Here is a 10,419-nt window from a genome sequence, read left to right as displayed (position 1 = left end):
CCGAATCAGGCCCGGATTAATAAGTCAGAGCACAAAGTCTTTTAGGGCCCCCACCCGCCGACCCACACACACGTGCGCACAATCAGCATTTTGAATTATTTGTTGGAAACACCTTGAGTTAAGACAAGGGGCTAACACAGCGTGGTGGCTTTATTTCTGCTGGACAGGTAATCTGGCTTTTATCATTTTGATGGTAATTTTGTTACTTTCATCGCTAGCAAACGTAGCTACCTACGCATAGAGCTAACGGTAGCTACCTACTTAGCATACAGCTAACTGTTGCTACGAGTGCAGGCTGGTGTAGGAGCCAGAGTAGGGACGATGAATTATATCTAGCTGTAGGTGAGCTGGAAAACAGCAGCGAGCGGTGTTTTCCGACGCTAACATTACGTAAGACAATGTAAGTGTAGACTGCGCAGGTTTAGTTATTCTCCATATAGGTTTATTGTTATACTATGTTTACACCTAACTTTACGTTATCTTTACCTTGGATCTAATCTGTTTGTGATTATCTTGTGTCTGCAGTTGATGTTTGACTGTATGTTACTTTTACAAATGTGGTGATGTAGCTGTGTGTTTGTAGTTATGAGAAAGACATGTCAACGGTAGTATACATAAACAATGATGGCTAAAGGTCCCAGAGTATCTGTGTTTCTGGTATATAAGCTACCTATAATATAGTTGACATTGTTCGTAGCTAAACCTACTGTGTGAAAACCTTTTACTGTAATTGCTGCTGTTATGCCATTACTTATATTGCCAGAAGTAAAAATTCTTGTGTGTTTTATTTCTACTGTGCCCTCAGGTCACCTGCAGATTTGGAGTCTTCCAACACCCTGTACCTCTCACCAGTATACACTGATCGGACCATGCTGGCTGGCCTGGATTACAACCACCATGTCCACAGTTTAGCCAGGAGAAAAGCTGATGACACAGTTCAGTATGTTGCATGAGTACATGAGTGCATTTTACTCAATACATTTATAAGTGATGAATCAAAAAATATTAAACAGTACGAGGAATACAGATAAATGGTGCTGATTTATCATTTTGATTGCATTTTATGTGGAAATGCCAACTGCTCTATAAGAGAACAATGTGTTGTGAACTCAACCAGACGCACTTCAAAGAAGGTCAGATGGTGTCAAAAGTGGGAGGGAAGTTTCCCTCCCTGAGAGTTGACCTTTTCACATGTAAAAACCAGAGACATCGCCTGGTGTTTGGTAAGGACCGAAAGAGACTCAATCAGACAATGCATCGCTTAAGGATTGTGTATTCAAAGAGCCTTAGTGAACCTTTCTAGCCGTAAAGGTGTAACTAAAGACAGTCCACAGGACAGGAAAAGGGGCTATCTGACCCCTTTCTCCCTCCCACAGAACGGCTGAGCATCTAAATTACATCTAAATTGTCTCTTGAGTTAAAACCAGTAACCAGCAAGTTTATACTGAGGACATGTAATTAAGCTTTGTTACGTTTTATATAACCATTATAACCTTTTTCCATAGTGTTTAGCCTTGTTTTAATTGTCTTTATCCGAATGTTTAGAACTGAGTATTTTTCTAAATGTCGATATTGTGGAGAGAGAGATTAAAGGGAAATATGCGCAACGTATATTTCTTTATCCCAAAAAGTTAACACCTTAGGGACTTCCCCTGAAATCCACTCCAAGATTGACGTCACCACTACCTATGAAGTCAAATAAAAGGCCGGGCTGTCTTTTTTTTTCTCTTCTCTTCTAAAAACAAAACAAGCTTCTTGAAACTAAACGTATACGCTCTCTTAACTTCCTTTACTTTTTGAAATTCCGATCTTTTTTTCTTTTCGTACTTAAATTTACTTCAGACGAGCTGAGAAAGCTACGACCCTGAATTCCTATTTTCTTAGCGGGAGATTTGATTTTTAGATTTTTGTTTGGAGCTGCCTGGGTGAAACTCTCCCCAGACCTGTTTAATCTCAGCAACATTAAATAGCCTATATTCCCGGGGCCTCGCAAACCTACTGCGAATGTGTGAGTTTATTTGATTTTGTTGTTGCAACCTCATCCGATCGTTTTGAACAACTTTGGACCAGAAACTCAGAAGCCTTCATTTATGGCCTTGAAAGAATGAAACCACGGCTCTGACGACAGAACCCTGAGTGGGCTCCGCTATAGCGACACCAAACGCACTGAGATCAGAGTAAAAGCCTGGGCTGACGGCCCGTTGCTGCAAGCGCTTCCCACAAAGGACTCCGGAACAAATCCACCGGTTTCGAACTCAACTCGAAAACGCCACTGGGGTCGGGCCAGAACCAACTCCACGAGCCAACCAGCAGTCGAGCCTTGCTACGGGACCTGCGGCAACGGTAGGGCAAAACAAACCACACTCTGTGACTCGTTGGTGTTCTCTAGTTGGCTCCATCTACAGTTAATTAACCCCTAGATTAGTCAAACTAAATCTGCAACCTAATTTCGGTCATTCGTTCCCTCATAGTTGTAGAATTCTCTCCCTCTACAATATAAACTGAAATTCAATCGAGCTTTACATAGGCTACCCTGTTCATCACCTCCTGGTTGTCATATTGACTGTTGTCCCTGTAATATTACAACATTTACCCACTATTGTACTCTCTTTTGTTAGTTAATAAATTCACCTTGAGCACAATGTTGTGTGTGTATTATTAAGAATCTAGAGTCCCTATACATAGAACTCACCCTCAGATTTGAGATTGACTGATTGACTAGTTTACGATTTCAGAATAACTGAACCAGTAACAACTAAAGAATTACCAGAAATTCGTGTAATTATCAGGCTGTACTCAAGGACCTAAAGCCTTGGGCGGACAAGCAAATCTGGTACTCCTAATTTCGAGGCATAAATTAATATTCCCGGAAATATTAATTTTCATAACTGTATTAAAATTTTACGTAGCCTAGATCTGCTACAAATGTCAGGTATTACAAACTTTTCACTAAGCTGATCCTCCTTTCTGTATTATCAGTTACAGCAAGGTGTACAACAAAAAGTCCAGGAAGTGTATTGAAGGTGGAGAAGGACTACAGTTACATTGCAGACCTCTAGAGTGCCATCCTCCTCCTCCTCTGACGGTTGTCTGCTACTGCGGAGATGCCTAGAAGCAGAACCAGGAGACCTGATGATCCCCGTCAACATGGGGTTCAGTCAGGTGTCCCTGCCCCAACTGTGTTGCTAGATGTAGCAAAATATAAAACAAAAAGTAATATGGTTGGTTTTGAAATGTTGTAATCATGTCAGAGAGGTGATTGTGATATATTTAATCATCTCCACAGCAGCGATATGATGCTACATGCAAAGTCTGAACTGTCTTCATAATCAGTCAGGACACCTCTGGACACACCTTGTCTTTCTTCCTGTATATACTTATTTTTAATGATGTTTAAAAATTATCTATTTGTGATATAGGTTGTAGTTTTAGTAGTATTTTAATAACAATAAACAAGTGTTATACCACATTTCGATGTCATTATTGGAGACATAAGACATAAATGTAGTTGCTTTATGCTGTTTATGCTGCAAGTGTAAAGAAAAGGCATTTATCATTTTCAATGTTTTATTTAAAAAAGAATGAAAATATTATCCAGAACAGGGAAAAATATACTTTGTATTTTCTATACCCTCCTGGGCATAAAAAGAAAACAATGTACATGTAATCATCCACACAGTGGATAGAATTATTTGTGTAGCAGTTAGTGACATTACATCTTAAACTCTAGGATTAAACCTCTGTATTGTCCTGGTGGATCAGGATCATAAACAGCAACTCAGTGTCACGACTCTAAGTGCTCCACATTGCCAAACTACAAACTGTCTGTATGCTGCCTGACTGAACTGTCTATTACTCTGTACTGGGTCTGGAAGATCAGCCATGTGTGGTGCATGGAAACACTGTAGTCTGGATGTTGTCCACAGTCCTCAGATTCTGGCCTGTAAAGGAATATATAGTTGTTAGAACTCCAAATGGGAAAGATCGGTGTAATAGGAAAAAACATTCATCAACATCATCAGATATTTTTACTGAACAGGGGTTTGTTGTTCTCTAACGGGAATTCTGTGTCCACATTACACACCACGTCAATGTACATGACAGATGAGAAGCAGAGCTGTAGTTAGTTGTTGTAATCAGAAAACAATAATAAAAAAGTAATAACAATAGTGATGGATTACATTTATATAGCACTTTATTTTTGACACCAAAAGGGCTTAGGGGGAAACACCAGAGAAAACATTGAGACAAGCACACTGGGAGACGATAGACTAATATTAAAATATATATACCTGTTCATATGCCGTTGTTGGAGCGTGAAGCTCGACGCAGGTATGTGCTGCTCGGCTTGCACCTCGTCCTACCCCATCCTGCCTCCTCGGACCCTGGCAGCCCTCCCTCCTCTTCTTCGCCTCGACCCCGGGCCGGTCCCGGTCTGTGCTTGGCTCTGGAGTGCAATCCTCATCAGAGACAATAATGCTGTCACCGTGGAAGCTCTAACATGCAAAACAACGTACATGTTATGAGTCTAACACGAAATTCACCTTCATGTAGTGCAACTGATGGAAACGAGAAAATGTGTTTTTAGCTTTGCCCAATGTTCCCGCAGCTGTTGGCACAGCTACCTGTTGCTAACAGATAGCTAGCCAGCTCGTTACTGAATCAAAGTCAGTCTTTTTAAACCTATCCAATAATAACATGCTAGCTTGATAGTGAGTACTAACAACCGGCTTAGTTATTTATTTTAACAACGATAAAGTTAAATGTTTTCTTACCCCTGATGTGAGCCGCTGCTCTCCGCTAGTCAGCAGAGTCGGTAACGCGCGTTTACGTGTTTTGGGGGCGTGACTTTGAAAGGAGCCCAGATGGGAGGGGGTGGGAGTTTCTCTGTTGAATACTTTCAAAAATCAGCAGTTTCTTGCTAGTTTCTCAAACTTACCTACCCTGCCTTTAAAGAATAAACTGGATGTGAAAATGCTTATTCTCTCTCGCTCTCTCTCCATGTTCTAGCAGCAAATATTTATTGATGTGCAGTTGTTTGCATGTTCAGTTGATGAGACTGTAATCTAAGTTTTTTTTTTTACATAAACCATTAAGGAAAAGGTACTATAGCCCACATACATAACAGCTTTCAATATCAGCGTGCTCTAAGTAGTAGTTTGTAGTAGGAAAGGGATCTTCTATCCAAACATTTTCAACATCAAAATATCAGCTTAAAAATTGGCTCTTTTTCACTTTAATATCAGCATTGTTCCCCAAAAACCCATATCGGTTAGGCTCAACAGGATTTACACTGATCAAAACCTGTAACATTACACATCCTCCATCATACAGGATTTACACCACATGATTGCAACAATGCTTTCCTGGACCGTCAGCAACAATATCAATACATCCCACTTACTCACTGGCATTATGTAAACACATACTGCCTCACCTCTAATCCAGTTAGATGAAGAAGATTCTTCCATAACTCACACACAAACACAATAGGCATTTTGAGATACGACAACTAGCTTACTCCCACAGTCCGCTTGATTCAGCACGGGGTTATGAGATGACCAACGTTAAGAGCGGGCTGTTACGTGCTTTCCACACTTGGGCTTGACCAATGATATAATCTGGTTTAAATTAAAAAAAATACCAGCTGATTTTTAATTGGTTATACATCATGTCAATATCTGAAATGTAAACAATAAAAAAGGAAAAGAAAACAAAGTTTTTACTTCCCCTTGCTTGGGCCCCAAGTGCACATGGGCCCTGAGCCCGTGCCCAGAATGCCCATTGGATAATGCGGCCCAGTTCCGAATAGAGGAATATTTTGCAGACAGCAGAGAGTACTGTACTGTGGAACAGGACAAAAGTGTTTCAAAAGTGGTAAATCTGCCACCGTTACCATGGTAAATTGCGTTTTGCTTTGTGCTAGAGTGGAACACTTGACAGGCCTAGCAATATTAAAAAAAGGGCAGTGGGGCTTAGCGAGCCATCAATTATTTGACAAGTTCTGAGCCTAAAAGGCCAATAATCAGCATGTTGGCATTTTAATATTTGATGCATTGCATTGAGACACTAGCAGCTCAACCGAAATAAAATGTAGATTAAAAGCTAATAAATAGCCCGTGTGTCCTCTAGTTGCATTTGATGGAGAGGGGGGAGAAAATCACACCAAAAACATATGTAATTTGCAAAGACAGATAAATGGATAGAGCAGTGGAGCAACAGCATCAGCATTTATCATTTTGGAAGATTGTCCTCTTAATTGTGTTCCGCTTTATTCCACGTAACACAGAGATGTGCTGCCCAGCATTGCCGTGCTCTGCATTTTGTTTTGTGCCGGTCTCTGAGAGATGAAAAAAATATCAGTATGAAGTGCAGATTCCAAGAACACCTAAGTTGTTACCAATGTAGCGATGCTTCCTCAATCTGTAACATACCAAGCATTTTGATATCACAGTCAGTATAGTATCTACCATTTCAAAAAACGGTTACATAGACAATGTCTATAGACATAGACAATGAGTTTAATTCAATAGCTAATGATATAGTCTTTCAATGTCATACTGAACTATTTTAGGTATGAAAAAAACAAATTCCCAGAGAGATAAAATTTAGGAGGAACAAAAGTTGATTAAAAAAAGTAGACTGCAAACTGCAGTAATAACAAATTTATTTTGCGGGGGGGGTGGGGGGGGGGGGGGGCCTTGGTGGTCCCTTTTAATATAGACACCAATAAAAAATAAAATTTGTCACCTCCAAACCGCAACATGATATTAGGGTTACTGTATCACAAATGTATAACAGGGGAGAAGAGTTTGTTGTGTACACAAAGGAACTTCTCTTCAACTCTGACTCATATTTCCACAGTCGTCCTCCTGTAACAACTCACCTCTCACGAGATTTCAGAGTGACAATTTGTCATTGTGCGAGACTTAGTTTCTTTAGGGATTAGGGATTCTTTCCATGATGTTTTCAGACACCTGGTATAACAGTCTAAGCCTGACGGTGGCAAAAAGAAGCACTTTTTGTGGATGTGATTTTGACAGGTGCAATCGCCCCAAAGGAATAAGTTGCAGCCACTGCAGCCGGTTCGTGGCTGCCGGCTGAAGCCCTCTACTGCACGTATTCCAAAACTTTTTGTACCTATTTGACATTTTGACACCAAAATATGTGAAAATAGGGCTCATGAGGCATCACTTATTTATTTATTGTTTGCCAGCATTTGTATTGAAAGTCAAAGTGAGTATTTTTTGTTTGTTTGCTGGGATCCAGAAGGGTTTTTCTGTTCAGATATGTGTCTTGTGGAGACCCATTCATTAGCGGTTGAACTGTGGGTTTTGTATAGAGCACTGACTGTATAATACACTGTGGTAAACTTAAAGTTCTTGTGTGCTTTGTGTTTCTTGTCGTGTGTCAGTACTTTCTGAACTAACTAAGTGATTGTTAAGTAAGATGGAGTGACCGTCATATACTGAAAGACATGGGTCCTTTGTGCATGCAAACATACAAGAAGATATCATTTCTGCCCATCACAGTGACAGGCAGTGAAAAAAGACCCTGTGCTCTTCAATAGCAAGCATCTCACTCATTGGGATTGGCATCAATTTTAAGGTTAGATGAGTGACCAGTGGTTGGATCTTGTGGAGTGGATCATCATTTTCCTCCCCTCTCTTCATTGTTACTTAAGTGCAGGGATTTTGGATGACCTCCCATCTATTCAGGGTCATGGTGTCAGCTACTTGGCACACTCAGCAGGCGTGGTGAATAATTGTGTTTTGAGTTAATTGTAAGTTGAGTTATCTTTAATAAATCCTTTTGTGCATTTAAACTGTTTTCTGTGTGGACCTCCCTCTTTGTTATGCTCTGCAACGAGCTGGATATAACACTTTGTTCCGAAACATGCGTGTACACCACAGTACCCAGGAACTGCTCCAATTTTTTGTAGTGATGTAATGGGGCTTTTATTGTAGAGTTTGACTGCCCTACAGTAACTTCCAGAATATCTTTAGAGAAAAACAGCTGGAAGTACCGGAGGGGGGACAAGATATCATCAGATATTAAAAGGCCCTGTCATTCTGGGTAAGCATTGAAGTATACCTTGTGGGGTGTTCTTCACCGGGGTAAATCTTCATCTTCATCTACAGACTCAGACCCACTCTCATTGTCATCAGACAGGCATTTTCCTTTAAAAAAGAAAGCAGGAAGCACACGTTTGAATGTGCATTCACTGACACTCTTTAAAACAAACACGTTACTCTGCTGACTGACCTCCTAACTGTCTCTCAAACCAGATTTGGGACTCTCTTTAAGCTCACTGTCCTCACTGTCAAAGGGAACAACTAACTGCTTGCTCATGGTCTTTTAGCCCATAAAATGTGCTTGTGTCCATTGACTATATACCATACTGCATGATATTGCTTGAAGAAAAGTCGTCTAACTGCACAATGGTACCCTGAGGCGACAAACACACAGTTTCAGTATATAAATAAAAACAAAATATGTCTTTGAACAATCAAACATGCTTTATGAATTTATATTTTATACACATGTTAAAAAGTGATATTTATCTATCAATTGGTGGCACTGTGTCCCATGCAGCTTAGCTTCCTGAAAGGACTGGAGAAGGCTGCACCCACTTCAGCCCCTTATTTCATTGGACACAGATATGTCTGGTGATATTATACACACTTGGTGGTAGTGTGAGTGCCAAAAAGGTAGTTTGATGCCTGAGAGCATGCCATGTAGGGTTAAGGAAAGGACAGTTGGCATCTGTTTCCCTTTCTGTCTGGTGCTGCTGTCATGGCACGCTGATTGATACAAACGGGTGCGGCTAAGGACTTTCTCTAACAAGCAACGCTACCTGCCTGCTCCCCGGTCTTTCCTCGTGACAAATGTAGCCTCTAAGTGGCTGTGGCAGGCTCTGATCCTGCAGGACCCTTCAAGTTGCGTATGAGCGTTACATTTTTGTCATTAACTCCAGGTGCGCTATCCAATCTTTCCCCCTTCTGTCATCGTTGGTCAGAGCTGCATAGCCCACACTGAGCAGCGTTTTCACTTTCCGCTCTGTTTAAACCAAGTCCAGATAGGCGGAAAACGCATGACAGACAATCTCTGCCCTACTTGCAGCTACACCACACAGGCATATCATACAGAGAGAGAGACGCACAGAACTGAAGTCACAGAAGACAACCCACTTTGGGGAAAAACAGGGCTGAGGGCCAGTTCTAAAACTGCCTCTGGCTGTCCTTGACGAACCTCCGGGCCAGATCCTCCTGGGTGGTCTAAGCAGCATGGAGCTCTGAGAAGATTTATCTGGATGGTTGACAACTTCTGCACCACTCATCCAGGCTGCTCATGTCCCTATAGAGAGCACATGTCACTGCCTTAAAAGCAATGCTGCTTGACAATGACAATGTGGGGTTGTTTTTATCTGGTATTTACTTTATTTTGGAGCAGTATTGAGGCAGGATAGTATAAGGTTTTACATTTGTTTGCCAAGTTACAGATTTTCCCATTGAAACTTAGTATGCTACTGTTTGAGAATACAAATAAACTGATATTGAATGACATGAGAATGACATGATATTCGTGTGATATACATACAAAACATAACACTGCAACACATCAATCAGGAATTTATGGGGAATAAAACACACACACACATAAATATATATATATATATATTAATTTTAAGTTAACTCAACTCAACACAAACTCCACATAAGGATAAAAATCAAAAAGCCATACGAAATGCATGAGTCACAGACAGCCCTCCACTTCGTTTTGAAACTGACAAAAATGCAAAAATGTCACAGAGTTGGCTTTCATCCTGTTGGACGGGTAAACTAACATTACTGCAAAGCATGTGAAAAATATCATTATGGTTTACCTGGCTCATGTTAGATAACGGTAGCTTGCTGGCTAATGCTGAGCAGTTGCTACTGGTTCCGGTGCAAAATAGCCTACTATAGTTGTATGGCTTTCCGCATGACATCACCAGCTAATGCGACCCATATTACTATCCTGTGTACCACCAGTATTATGTCAAAGTGATTGATTTTAGCCTGAAAGAAAGGATGTAATGGTACAAAGCAAATGTGGAGCAATTTGTTTATACTAGCCTATACTGATGCAACACAGGGGCAGCAAGCTAATGTAACATAAACACAGATCTGCTGCTGTTTGGTTCATAGCGTTCAATTTAGATATATTGTCGTTTTACCGATACTTAGGTAGCCTACACAGCTTCTCCACCGTCTCAGTCGCTGTAACATACGTGACCCACATAATATACAATAATGCAAAATAATGGCGCAGGTCAACAAGACTACCCATCCACTACAGTAATGTTACTTACTGCAGTCTAACTGATATAAAGTGTGGCGACAATCTCTCTTCAGAATTTTAAAACATGATTTCTTC

Source organism: Micropterus dolomieu, linkage group LG01 (assembly GCF_021292245.1).
Source record: "Micropterus dolomieu isolate WLL.071019.BEF.003 ecotype Adirondacks linkage group LG01, ASM2129224v1, whole genome shotgun sequence".
Lineage (NCBI taxonomy): Eukaryota > Metazoa > Chordata > Actinopteri > Centrarchiformes > Centrarchidae > Micropterus > Micropterus dolomieu.
Note: the sequence above shows the minus strand (reverse complement) of the source record.